This window comes from Balaenoptera ricei, chromosome 14 (assembly GCF_028023285.1).
Source record: "Balaenoptera ricei isolate mBalRic1 chromosome 14, mBalRic1.hap2, whole genome shotgun sequence".
In the NCBI taxonomy this organism is placed as follows: domain Eukaryota; kingdom Metazoa; phylum Chordata; class Mammalia; order Artiodactyla; family Balaenopteridae; genus Balaenoptera; species Balaenoptera ricei.
The window spans coordinates 29,030,784-29,046,289 of NC_082652.1; the positions used below are offsets into that span (position 1 = coordinate 29,030,784).

Sequence of the window (15,506 nt, forward strand, 5' to 3'; positions counted from 1 at the left end):
AAGGTAGCATAATCATCTGATCTCTAAATAAGGACTTGTATGAATGGCTACATGAGGGTTTTACTGTCTCTTACTTTTAATCAGTGAAATTGACTTCCCCGTGAAGAGGCGGGGATGACAAAATAAGACAAGAAGACCCTAGGGAGCTTCAGTTAATCAACCCAAAAAACCATAATCTTCAACTACCAAGGAATAACAAAATTTCACATGGGTTGACAATTTTGGTTGTGGTGACCTTGGAGCACAAAAAAACCTCCGAGTGGATAAAGCCTAGACCCACTAGCCAAAGCATAATATCACTATTGATTCAAAAAATAGATTAATGGAACAAGTTACCTAGGGATAACAGCACAATCCTATTCTAGAGTCCATATCGACAATAGGGTTTACGACCTTGGTGTTGGATCAGGACATCCCAATGGTGTCACCACTATTGAGTTCGTTTGTTCAACAATTAAAGTCCTACGTGATGAGTTCAGACCTGAGTAATCCAGGTCGGTTTCTGTCTATTATGCATTTCTCCCAGTATGAAAGGACAAGAGAAATAAGGCCCACTTTAAACAAGTGTCTTCAAAACAATTAATGATGTAATCTCAACTTAATAAGCAAACACAAAACAATCACCCGAGACCAGTGTTTAGTTAGGGTGGCAGAGCCTGGTAATTGTGTAAAACTTAAATCTTTATGCCCAGAGGTTCAAATCCTCTCTCTAACAAAATGTTTACAATCAGCATCCTAATGTTCATTATTCCTATTCTCCTAGCCGTAGCATTCTTAACATTAGTAGAACAAAAAATCCTAGGCTACATACAACTCTGAAAAGGACCAAACATTGTAGGACCACACGGCCTACTCCAACCTATTGCTGACGCAATCAAACTATTCACTAAAGAACCCCTACAACCAGCCACATCCTCCACCTCCATATTTATCATCGCACCCATCTTAGCCTTAACTCTAGCCCTAACAATATGAATCCCCCTACGCATGCCATACCCCCTCATCAACATAAATCTAGGGGTGTTATTCATGCTAGCAATATCAAGTCTAGCCGTATACTCTATCCTATGATCTGGATGGGCCTCCAACTCAAAGTATGCACTAATTGGGACCCTATGAGCAGTAGCACAGTCTCATATGAAGTAGCACTGGCAATCATCCTCTTATCAGTGCTCTTAATAAACGGGTCCTTTACCCTATCAACCCTAACCACAACACAGGAACAACTATGGCTAATCTTCCCATCATGACCACTAGCCATAATATTATTTATTTCCACCCTAGCAGAAACCAGCCGAGCCCCTTTTGATTTAACAGGAGAATCTGAACTTGTGTCCAGCTTCAGTGTAGAATATGCAGCAGGCCCCTTCGCCATATTCTTCCTAGCAGAATACGCCAACATCAGTATAATAAACATGTTCACAACAATCCTATTTCTAGGAGCATTCCACAACGCATATACACCAGAACTATACACAATTAACTTCACCGTTAAAACATTGTTGCTAACAGTATCTTTCCTATGAATTCGAGCATCCTATCCTCGATTCTGATATGACCAATTAATATACCTACTCTGAAAAAGCTTCCTGCCTCTAACACTAGCCCTATGTATATGACATGTATCACTACCGACCATAACGGCAAGCATCCCCCCACAAACATAAATATGTCTGACAAAAGAATTACTTTGATAGAGTAAATAATAGAAGTTCAAGTCCTCTTGTTTCTAGAATTATAGGAATTGAACCTACCCTTAAGAATTCAAAATTCTCCGTGCTACCATATTACACTACATTCTACATTAAGGTCAGCTAAACAAGCTATCGGACTCATACCCTGAAAATGTTGGTTTATATCCTTCCCATACTAATAAACCCCATCATCTCTGTCATTATCCTAGTAACTGTCATTTTAGGAACTATAATCATAATAACCAGCTCCCACTGACTACTAGCCTGAATTGGATTTGAAATAAACATAATAGCCATCATCCCTATTATAATAAAAAACTTTAACCCACGAGCCATAGAAGCCTCCACTAAATATTTTCTAAAACAAGCCACCACATCCACACTACTTATAATAGCAGTCATCATTAACCTATCACACCCCGGCCAGTGGACTGTCACAAAATTATTCAATCCAACAGCATCAACAGTAATAACAGTAGCCCTAGCCATAAAACTAGGACTGTCCCCTTTTCACTTTTGAGTGCCCGAAGTAACACAAGGCATCCCATTAACAGCAGGTCTAATTCTATTAACATGACAAAAACTTGCACCCCTATCAATCCTCTATCAAATCTCACCATCAATTAATCTAAACCTAATATTGTCTCTGTCTATACTTCCTATTCTAATCGGAGGTTGAGGAGGATTAAATCAAACACAACTCCGAAAAATCATAGCTTACTCATCAATTGCCCACATAGGATGAATGGCAGCCATCTTACTATATAACCCAACTATAACCATCCTAAACCTAGTAATTTATATCATAATAATCCTCACTATATTCATACTATTTATTCACAGCTCAGCCACCACCACACTATCACTATTACACACATGAAACAAAACACCTGTCATCACAACCCTCACCATGACCACCCTGCTCTCAATAGGAGGACTCCCGCCACTATCATGATTTATGCCTAAATGAATGATTATTCAAGAAATAACAAAATCCAATAGTATTATCTTACCCACACTTACAGCCACCACAGCACTACTTAACCTGTCCTTCTACATACGACTTACATACTCCACAGCATTAACCATATTTCCCTCCACAAACAACATAAAGATAAAATGACAATTTGACTGTACAAAACAAACAATCCTTTTACCGACCATAATCGTAATACCTACAATACTTCTACCTCTCACACCAATACTATCAATCTTAGAATAGGAATTTAGGTTAAATCAGAACAAGGGCCTTCAAAGCCTAAGCAAGTACAATTTACTTAATTCCTGCCTAATAAGGATTGCAAGACTATATCTTACATCAACTGAATGCAAATCAAACACTTTAATTAAGCTAAATCCTCACTAGATAGGAGGGATACATCTCCCACAAATTTTTAGTTAACAGCTAAATACCCTAGTCAACTGGCTTCAATCTACTTCTCCTGCCACGAGAAAAAAAAGGCCCAGAGAAGCCCCGGCAGGGTTGAAGCTGCTTCTTTGAATTTGCAATTCAAAATGATCAATTCACCACGGGACTTGGCAAAAAGAGGACTTAACCTCTGTCTTTAGATTTACAGTCTAATTCCTACTCGGCCATTTTACCTATGTTCATAAACCGCTGATTATTCTCAACCAACCACAAAGATATTGGTACTTTATACTTACTCTTTGGTGCTTGAGCCAGAATAGTAGGCACTGGCCTAAGCTTATTAATTCATGCTGAACTAGGTCAGCCCGGAACACTGCTCGGAGATGACCAAATTTACAACGTGGTAGTAACAGCCCACGCATTTGTAATAATTTTCTTCATAGTCATACCCATTATGATTGGTGGATTTGGAAATTGGCTAGTGCCCCTAATAATTGGAGCACCCGATATAGCTTTTCCCCATATAAATAATATGAGTTTCTGACTACTCCCTCCTTTCTTATTGCTACTGGCATTATCAATAGTTGAAGCCGGTGTGGGTACAGGTTGAACTGTGTACCCATCCTTAGCCAGAAACTTAGCACATGCAGGAGCTTCAGTTGACCTTACTATTTTTTCCCTACACTTTGCTGGTGTATCCTCAATTCTCAGATCTATCAATTTTATCACCACTATCATCAATATAAAACTGCCCACTATAACCCAGTATCAAACACCATTATTCATATGATCAGTACTAATCACAGCAGTGTTGCTTCTATTCTCCTTACCTGTACTAGCAGCTGGAATCACTATATTACTAACTGATCGAAACCTGAACACAACCTTTTCGACCCTGTGGGAGGAGGAGACCCAATCTTATATCAACACCTATTTTGATTCTTTGGACACCCTGAAGTATATATTTCAATCCTGCCTGGATTTGGGATAATTTCACACATTGTAACCTATTAATCAGGAAAAAAAGAACCTTTCGGGTACATGGGTATAGTATGAGCTATAATATCAATTGGATTCTTAGGGTTCATTGTATGAGCCCACCACATAGTCACAGTGGGTATAGACATTGACACACGAGCATTTTTTACATCAGCCACTATAATTATCGCCATTCCCACAGGGGTGAAAGTGTTTAGCTGACTGGCAACACTCCACAGATGTAATATTAAGTGGTCCCCGGCCATGATGTGAGCCCTGGGTTTCATTTTCCTTTTCACAGTCGGCAGACTAACAGGCATTGTCCTAGCTAATTGATCATTAGACATTGTCCTTCATGTTACCTACTGTGTAGTCGCACACTTTCACTATGTGCTCTCAGTGGGAGCTGTTTTCACTATCATAGGATTTGTGCACTGATTCCCACTATTCTCAGGATATACGCTCAACATGAGCAAAAGTTCACTTTGTAATCATATTTGTGGGTGTCAACATAACTTTCTTCCCACAACATTTTTTAGGCCTACCTGGTATGCCTCGACAATACTCCGACTACCCAGATGCCTATACAACATGAAATACTATCTCATCAATAGGCTCATTCATCTCATTAACAGCAGTCATCCTGATAATTTTCATTATCTGAGAAGCATTCGCATCCAAACGAGAAGTACTAACAGTAGAACTCACTACTACAAATTTAGAGTGACTAAATGGATGTCCTCCACCATATAATACATTTGAAGAGCCAACCTACATCAGTCTAAAGTAGTCAAGAAAGGAAGGAGTCGAACCCTCTTTTATCAGTTTGAAGCCAACACCATAACTGCTATGTCTTTCTCCATGAACGAGATATTAGTAAAATTTTATGTAACTTTGTCGAAGTTAAGTCACAAGTGGAAATCTTGTATATCTCTATGGCATATCCCTTTCAACTAGGCTTTCAAGACGCAACATCACCCATCATGGAAGAGCTACTACATTTTCATGACCACACACTAATAATTGTCTTCTTAATTAGCTCCCTGGTTCTTTATATTATTTCACTAATACTAACAACTAAGCTAGCACATACTAGCACGATAGATGCACAAGAAGTAGAAACTATCTGGATTATCTTATTGGCCATTATCTTGATCTTAATTGCCCTACCATTGTTTTGAATCCTTTACATAATAGATGAAATTAATAATCCATCTCTTACTGTAAAAACTATAGGTCACCAGTGATACTGAAGCTATAAATATACTGACTACGAAGACCTGAATTTTGACTCCTATATAATCCCAACATCAGATCTAAAACCAAGGGAACTACGACTGCTAGAAGTAGATAACCGAGTAGTATTGCCCATAGAAATGACAATCCGAATACTAATCTCTGAAGACGTATTACACTCATGAGCCGTACCTTCCTTGGGCCTAAAAACAGATGCAATCCCAGGACGCCTAAATCAAACAACCCTAATATCAACACAACCAGGCTTTTATTACGGACAGTGTTCAGAGATTTGTGGATCAAACCACAGCTTCATGCCAATTGTCCTTGAGTTAGTGCCTCTAAAATACTTTGAAAAATGATCGCATCTATGTTATAAGCTCATTAAGAAGCTAGAATAGCGTTAACCTTTCAGGTTAAAGACCGAGAGCTAAGATTCTCCTTAATGATATGCCACAATGAAATATATCAACATGATTTATTACCATTTCATCTATATTTCTAACACTATTTATTATATTTCAACTAAAAGTCTCAAAGTATATCTACTACCCCAACCCAGAGTCAACACTCACTAAAGTGCAAAAACAACCTACCCCTTGAGAAACAGAATGAACAAAAATTTGTTTGCCCCTTTCATAACCCTGACAGTAATGGGCCTCCCCATAGTCATTTTAATTATTATATTCCCAAGTATTTTATTTCCAATATCAAAACGACTAGTTAACAATCGCATAATTTCCCTTCAACAATGACTAATCCAACTTACATCAAAACAAATAATAAGCATCCATAATCATAAAGGACAGACTTGATCACTAATACTAATGTCACTCATCCTATTTATTGGGTCAACCAACCTTCTTGGGCTACTGCCCCACTCATTTACACCCACCACGCAGCTCTCAATGAATGTGGGAATAGCCATTCCCCTATGAGCTGGTACCGTGGTTATAGGTTTCCGCAACAAAACAAAAGCATAGTTAGCTGACTTCCTACCACAAGGCACAGCCACCCCTCTCATCCCCATGCTAGTAATTATCGAAACTATCAGCCTGTTTATCCAACCGGTAGCACTAGCTGTGCGATGAACGGCCATTATTACAGCAGGTCAAATATTAATACATCTAATCGGAGAAGCAACCTTAGTGCTAATAAGCATCAGCACATTCACGGCTCTCATTACGTTCATTATTCTCACTCTACTCAACTATCCTCGAATTCACCATTGCTATGTATTTACCCTCTTAGTAAGCTTATATCTTCATGACAACACATAATGACCCATTAGATCCATGCATACCACATAGTAAATCCTAGTCCTTGACCCCTTACAGGAGCCCTTTCAGCCCTTCTCATAACATCAGGCCTAATCATATGATTCCACTTCAACTCAATAATTCTACTAATACTAGGCCTACTAACTAACACTCTAACAATATATCAGTGATGACGAGATGTTATTTGAGAAAGCACTTTCCAAGACCACCACACACCAACTGTCCAAAGGGGACTTCGATACGGAATAATCTTATTTATCATCTCAGAAGTCCTCTTTTTTACCGGCTTCTTTTGAGCCTTCTATCACTCAAGCCTCGCCCCTACCCCTGAGTTAGGTGGGTGCTGGCCACCAACAGGCATTTGCCCTCTAAACCCCTTAGAGGTACCACTTCTCAACACTTCCGTGCTATTGGCCTCTGGCGTGTCTATTACTTGGGCCCACCATAGCCTTATGGAAGGAAATCGTAAGCATATTCTTCAAGTCCTCTTTATTACAGTTACTCTTGGTATCTATTTTACACTCCTACAAGCCTCAGAGTATTACAAAGCCCCATTTACGATCTCATATGGGGTCTACGGGTTAACTTTCTTCATAGCCACAGGATTCCACGACTGCATGAAATCATTGGATCTACCTTCCTTATTGTTTGTTTCCTGTGCCAATTAAAATTTCACTTCACGTCCAACCACCACTTCAGCTTTGAAGCCACTGCTTGATACAGACATTTTGTAGATGTTGTATGACTACTCCTTTTCGTATCTATCTATTGATGAGGCTCATAATTCTTTTAGTATTAATTAGTGCAACTGACTTCCAATCAGTTAGTTTCGGTACACCCCGAAAAAGAATAATAAACTTAATACTGACCCTATTGACAAATACAACACTAGCCTCATTACTCTTACTCATTGCCTTCTGACTCCCTCAGCTAAACACGCAGAAAAAACAAGCCCTTACAAATGCGGATTTGACCCTATAGGATCCGCCTGCCTACCTTTTTCCATAAAATTTTTCCTAGTAGCGATCACATTCCTCCTTTTTGACCTAGAAATTGCTCTCCTACTGCCCCTCCCCTGAGCAACCCAAACAACCGAAAAACAGTACTCACCATGGCTTTACTTTTAATCTCATTATTGGCAATTAGCCTGGCCTACAAGTGAACTCAAAAGGGACTGGAGTGGGCTGAATATGGTACTTAGTTTAAAACAAAACAAGTGGTTTTGACTCATTAGATTATGATTAGACCCATAATTACCAAGTGTCTTTAGTACATAGAAATATTATTATAGCGTTCACTATATCCCTCATAGGACTACTAATATATCAATCCCACCTAATATCCTCACTGCTATGTCTAGAAGGCATAATATTATCACTATTCATCCTGGCGACTCTAGCAATCCTAAATTCACACTTTAGCCAGCATAATACCAGTCATCTTGCTGGTGTTCACAGCGTGCGAAGCAGCACTCAGGTTAGCCTTGCTAGTAGTAGTATCAAATACCTATGGCACTGATTATGTACAAAACCTCAACCTCCTCCAGTGCTGAAATTTATTATTCCCACAGTCATACTAATACCCCTAACTTGATTATCAAAAAGCAACATAATCTGAATTAACTCCACAACCCATAGCCTACTAATTAGTTTCACAAGCCCACTTCTTCTTTTTAAAACTTTGTTTATTTATTTATTTATGGCTGTGTTGGGTCTTCGTTGCTACGCGTGGGCTTTCTCTATTTGTGGCGAGCAGGGGCTATTCTTTGTTGTGGTGCACGGGCTTCTCATTGTGGTGGCTTCTCTTGTTGCGGAGCATGGGCTATAGGCGCGCGGGCTTCAGTACTTGTGACACTTGGGCTCCAGTAGTTGTGGCTCACAGGCTCTAGAGCGCAGGCTCAGTAGTTGTGGCACACGGGCTTAGTTGCTCTGCGGCATGTGGGATCTTCCTGGACCAGGGCTCGAACCTGTGTCCCCTGCATTGGCAGGCAGATTCTCAACCACTGCGCCCCCTGGGAAGCCCAAGCCTCCTTCTTCTTAACCAATTCAACGACAGTAGCTTTAACTTCTCGTTAATATTCTTCTCCGACTCCCTATCCGCACCATTACTGGTCCTAACAATATGGCTCCTTCCCCTAATACTAATAGCCAGTCAATCTCACCTACTCAAAGAACCACTAATCTGAAAAAAATTATACATGACAATACTAATCATATTACAAACATTTTTAATCATGACATTTACCACCACAGAACTAATGCTATTTTACATTATATTTGAAGCTACACTAGTTCCTACCCTTATTATCATCACCTGCTGAGGTAACCAAACAGAACGCCTTACTGCAGGACTCTTTTTTATTCTACACACTAGTTGGATCACTCCCACTGCTAGTGGCATTAATATACATACAAAACACCATGGGCTCTCTGAATTTCCTAGTACTTCAATGTTGAGCCTTACCACTATGCAACTCCTGATCCAACGTCTTTATATGACTGGCCTGCATGATAGCATTTATAGTAAAAATACTCCTCTGTGGCCTCCACCTGTTTTTTTTTTTTTTTTAAACAGAATTGCTTTTCTTTTTTTTTTTTTTTTTTTTTAATTAATTAATTTATTTATTTTTGGCTGAATTGGGTCTTCGTTTCTGTGCGAGGGCTTTCTCTAGTTGCGGCAAGCGGGGGCCACTCTTCATCGCGGTGCGCGGGCCTCTCACTATCGCGGCCTCTCTTGTTGCGGAGCACGGGCTCCAGACGCGCAGGCTCAGTAGCTGTGGCTCACGGGCTTAGTTGCTCCGCGGCATGTGGGATCTCCCCAGACCAGCGCTCGAACCCGTGTCCCCTGCATTGGCAGGCAGATTCTCAACCACTGCGCCACCAGGGAAGCCCCGGCCTCCACCTTTGATTACCCAAAGCACATGTAGAAGTTCCCATCGCAGGCTCTATAGTCTTTGCAGCTGTATTACTAAAACTCAGGGGCTACGGCATACTACGAATCACATCAATACTCAACCCCCCTTTGAGAAGATAAACAAAATTGATAAACCATTAGCCAAACTCATCAAGGAAAAAAGGGAGAAGACTCAAATCAGTAGAATTAGAAATGAAAAAGGAAAAGTAACAACTGACACTGCAGAAATACAAAGGATCATGAGAGATTACTACAAGCACTTATATGCCAATAAAATGGACAACCTGGAAGAAATGGACAAATTCTTAGAAAAGCACAACCTTCTGAGACTGAACCAGGAAGAAACAGAAAATATAAACAGACCAATCACAAGCACTGAAATTGAGACTGTGATTAAAAATCTTCCAACAAACAAAAGCCCAGGACCAGATGGCTTCACAGGCGAATTCTATCAAACACTTAGAGAAGAGCTAACACCTATCCTTCTCAAACTCTTCCAAAATATAGCAGAGGGAGGAACACTCCCAAACTCATTCTATGAGACCACCATCACCCTGATACCAAAACCAGACCAAGATACTACAAAAAAAGAAAATTACAGACCAATATCACTGATGAATATAGATGCAAAAATCCTCAACAAAATACTAGCAAACAGAATCCAACAGCACATTAAAAGGATCATACACCATGATCAAGTGGGGTTTATCCCAGGAATGCAAGGATTCTTCAATATATGCAAATCAGTCAATGTGATACACCATATTAACAAATTGAAGGATAAAAACCATATCATCTCAATAGATGCAGAAAAAGCTTTTGACAAAATTCAACACCCATTTATGATAAAAACCCTCCAGAAAGTAGGCATAGGGGAAACTTACCTCAACATAATAAAGGCCATATATGACAAACCCACAGCCAACATTGTTCTCAATGGTGAAAAACTGAAACCATTTCCACTAAGATCAGGAACAAGACAAGGTTGCCCACTCCCACCACTATTATTCAACATAGTTTTGGAAGTTTTAGCCACAGCAATCAGAGAAGAAAAAGAAAAAAAGGAATCCAAATTGGAAAAGAAGAAGTAAAGCTGTCACTGTTTGCAGATGACATGATACTATACATAGAGAATCCTAAAGATGCTACCAGAAAACTACTAGAGCTAATCAATGAATTTGGTAAAGTAGCAGGATACAAAATTAATGCACAGAAATCTGTTACATTCCTATACACTAATGATGAAAAATCTGAAAGTGAAATTAAGAAAACACTCCCATTTACCATTGCAACAAAAAGAATAAAATACCTAGGAATAAATACTTAAGGAGATGAAAGACCTGTATGCAGAAAACTATAAGACACTGATGAAAGAAATTAAAGATGATACAAACAGATGGAGAGATATACCATGTTCTTGGATTGGAAGAATCGACATTGTGAAAATGACTCTACTACCCAAAGCAATCTACAGATTTCAGTGCAATCCCTCTCAAACTACCAATGGCATTTTTCACAGAACTAGAACAAAAAATTTCACAATTTGTATGGAAACACAAAAGACCCCGAATAGCCAAGACAATCTTGAGAAAGAAAAATGGAGCTGGAGTAATCAGGCTCCCTGACTTCAGACTATACTGCAAAGCTTCAGTAATCAGGACAGTATGGTACTGGCAGAAAAACAGAAATATAGATCAGTGGAACAGGATAGAAAGCCCAGAGATAAACCCATGCACATATGGTCACCTTATTTTTGATAAAGGAGGCAAGAATATACAGTGGAGAAAAGAGAGCCTCTTCAATAAGTGGTGCTGGGAAAACTGGACAGCTACATATAAAAGAATGAAATTAGAACACTCCCTAACACCATACACAAAAATAAACTCCAAATGGATTAAAGACCTAAATGTAAGGCCAGACACTATAAAACTGTTAGAGGAAAACATAGGCAGAACACTCTATGACATAAATCACAGCAATATCCTTTTTGACCCACCTCCCAGAGAAATGGAAATAAAAACAAAAATAAACAAATGGGACCTAATGAAACTTAAAAGCTTTTGCACAGCAAAGGAAACCATAAACAAGACGAAAAGACAACCCTCAGAATGGGAGAAAATATTTGCAAATGAAGCAACTGACAAAGGATTAATCTCCAGAATTTACCAGCAGCTCATGCAGCTGAATATCAAAAAAACGAACAACCCAATCCAAAAATGGGCAGAAGACCTAAATAGACATTTCTCCGAAGAAGATATACAGATTGCCAACAAACACATGAAAGGATGCTCTACATCACTAATCATTAGAGAAATGCAAATCAAACTACAATGGGGTATCACCTCACACAGGTCAGAATGGCCATCATCAAAAAATCTACAAACAATAAATGCTGGAGAGGGTGTGGAAAAAAGGGAACCTTCTTGCGCTGTTGGTGGGAATGGAAATTGATACAGCCACTATGGAGAACAGTATGGAGGTTCCTTAAAAAACTAAAAATAGAACTACCATATGAGCCAGCAATCCCACTACTGGGCATATACCCTGAAAAAACCATAATTCAGAAAGAGTCATGTACCATAATGTTCATTGCAGCTCTGTTTACAATAGCCAGGACATGGAAGCAACCTAAGTGTCCATCGACAGATGAATGGATAAAGAAGATGTGGCACATATATACAATGGAATATTACTCAGCCATAAAAAGAAACGAAATTGAATTATTTGTAATGAGGTGGATGGACCTAGAGTCTGTCATACAGAGTGAAGAAAGTCAGAAAGAGAAAAACAAATACCGTATGCTAACACATATATATGGAATCTAAAAAAAAAAAGGTTATGAAGAACCTAGGGGCAGGACAGGAATAAAGGCAAGGCACAGACATAGAGAATGGACCTGAGGACACAGGGAGGGAGAAGGGTAAGCTGGGACGAAGTGAGAGAGTGGCATGGACTTATATATACTACCAAGTGTAAAATAGATAGCTAGTGGGAAGCAGCCTCATAGCACAGGGAGCTCAGCTCGGTGCTTTGTGACCACCTAGAGGGGTGGAATAGGGAGGGTGGGAGGGAGACGCAAGAGGGAGGGGATATGGGGATATATGTATATGTATAGCTGATTCACTTTGTTATAAAGCAGAAACTAACACACCATTGTAAAGCAATTATACTCCAATAGAGATGTTAAAAAAAAAAAATGTCAGGGAAAGTTAGTGTTTGACCACCACTTACGCTAGTTTTAAATTTAAAAAATCATATAGTATTCTTGAATTTAGCTTTCTTTCACTTTATCACTTTCTAACTTGTTTGATATTCACTTATTCATAATTTAATTTAGCCTCTTTAAATCCTTGGGGGAGTTTTGGGGGGCTTATTTACATTAATAATGAAAAAGAATGTAAATATAACTTTTCCCCCTAAACTGTTGAAACCAATTTCATTTGAGAACTGTAAGATAAAACATTGCTTAGATGAAACATTTGGTTATTCTTTTGTCTGATGTGTATAAAATTAAATTTTATTGGTGGGAAATGATTAAATGATTGAAATTTGTAAAAAAAATTTCTAATGATAGTTGATCCCTAACTCTGACCTCCTTTTGCAGTTAATAGTCATTTTGATTCTATTTGCATTTAAAGAACTTAGTATTGGGTTGGTTAAAAACCTGAACGAACTTTTTGGCCAACCCTATATTTTATTCATAGGTATAATATAAATATATATATATATACACACACACACACACACACATACACACTATATATATACTAAAGGTTAAATAGCTAAAAATGTGTGCCTAGGTAGTTTTTATAGTTTAAATCAGGTATACCCAATCTTGATAGAGGATAAGTAACATATTTGGGCAAATGGATATAGATGGCAGTTATGGTGCTGTATCTAAAGGAGCTTCAGTCTGGGGATAGAAGAAGTACCTGAGATACTTCTCTGGCAGGGTTCCTCTTGGCTAGGATGGTCTCGTACATGATCAGAGGCCACAGTGGAGAGGAGATTCTTAGGAGAATACACAGGGTATGAAATGCATGACAGCCAGATTTTTTCAATTGATAGGAAATATGAGAACATTTGGGATTGACACTCACTAGTCATCTTCTTTTTATGATTTGGCTTGGGGAAGTTCTCCTCCAAGTTCTCCTTGTTCTTGAAGAAAAATGATAAAGTGCTGTGATCTCAGTGTATTTTTGAGGTCTCATGAAATTTAGGCAACTAATGTTTGGATTAATATCACTAGGGAAATTTTTTTAACCCAAATCCACACTGTACACGAAAAGGACCACAACTTCCATCATCGCATCCAACACAGGAGTGTCAGAAATGTGGCCTCTGCACTGCCCCTCCCTCTGTGCCTTGGAAACATTGCTAAATGGTCACGGGCTCCTCCCACCCCATAGCTGCCCTCAGAACTCTTCTGAAAGTGGTATCCTAGACAGCCACTACTGTTGGACTAGAATCTGCACAGGAGGGGAAACGTCTTTGCTATACAAGCTTTGAGTATTGCCAAATTACATGAAGCAGACAAAGATAGTATTTGAGTTTTGTTGAAAAAAGTTATGCTGAAACTGAAGTAATTATTTTTCAGTAGAAAATACTTGACATTTAATGATGTTTGTTCTATGAGATGATATAAAGTTTAGTTAATTAAGGTTGCTAAATAGAAAGAAAAAAAAACCTAATAATTAACAAAATGTATTACTAGAACTTTCATTTCAGAACAGGCTCAGTTATATTTGGTTACTCTAGTGCCATGGAATAGGTTGGGAGGGTTTGGTGGTGGAGGAGGGACAGAAATCAGATGTGTTAGCTCTGTAAGGCAGTCAGCCAGGCTCGTTCGTCGGATGAGCAAGCAGAGCCAGAAGGGAGGCAGGGGCTGCAGATAAGGGCCAGTAAGTGGTCTGTGCTGGGGATATTAGGTCCAAGGGCTAGGTAGTCCCTAGGAAGGCAACTGGCAATAATAAGCCAAGCCACGGCTTGCTTCCTTTTTTTTTTTTTTTTTAAGATAAAGGATTTAGTGACAGGGTCTAGGATGCAAAGTACAGTCTGAGTCTCAAAGTTAAAGCAGAAGCCCCCACATTTCAGAATTGGGTTAAACTTGAGGTTTATGGCAAAGGTGACTTGACGCTGAAGGTTCTAGAGCCTGGCTTGGGGCAGAGTCTGCCAATGGGGGTCAGATGATCTCAAGGAAGGAGAGTCAAATTCTGGGGAGAACCTGTCACACAGACATGTTGTCCATGAGTGAAGAGATGAATGAACGCTTCGTCCATAAGTGGTACTCAAATGAAAGGTTATGTTCCTCACCAGGGTCAGGATCAAAATCAGTTATCTGAAGGGAATTCCCTGGCAGTCCAGTGGTTAGGACTGCTCGCTCTCACTGCCGAGGGCCCGGGTTCAATCCCTGGTCCGGGAACTAAGATCCCACAAGCCACACAGCGTGGCCAAAAAAATCAGTCATCTGTAAGAGCAATGCTGATTATACAAGGAAACATATAATGGCTTTAAGTTCTATACTTCCTTAAAATGGTAAGATTATGCTCCAAATCCTACAAAATGTGATTAAGTGTATTGTTCACACTGATTATTCAGGGGTTTCCTTTGTCTTATTAAAGGGACTTATAAAGCTCACATAAACACAGCATATTTTTTTTTCTCTGCCCACATTTATTAGTTGTGAGCAGGGGATGAGTAAACCAAAGTGATACTTAGCAAATTAAAAAAAATATATATTTATTTATTTGGCTGCGCCAGGTCTTAGTTGCTGTATGTGTGATCTAGTTCCCTGACCAGGGATCAAACCCGGGCCCCCTGCATTGGGAGCATGGAATCTTAACTGCTGGACCACCAGGGAAGTCCCAGTACTTAGCAAAATTTGTTGTTAATATTCTTTATTTTATTTTATTTATTTATTTTTTAACATCTTTATTAGAGCATAATTGCTTTACAATGGTGTGTCAGTTTCTGCTTTATAACAAAGTGAATCAGTTATACATATACATATGTCCCCATATCTCTTCCCTCTTGCAT

The 15,506-nt window shown here is 39.2% G+C and overlaps 1 protein-coding gene and 1 pseudogene across 2 annotated transcripts in view; both read left to right on the top strand.

The window, feature by feature from the left end:
• The window catches only part of SPIRE1 (spire type actin nucleation factor 1), a 208,597-nt gene that overhangs the window by 19,682 nt on the left and 173,409 nt on the right, over positions 1–15,506 (top strand). The gene's annotated exons all lie outside the window — the stretch shown is intronic.
• LOC132348155 (ATP synthase subunit a-like) lies at positions 5,889–6,557 on the top strand (annotated as a pseudogene).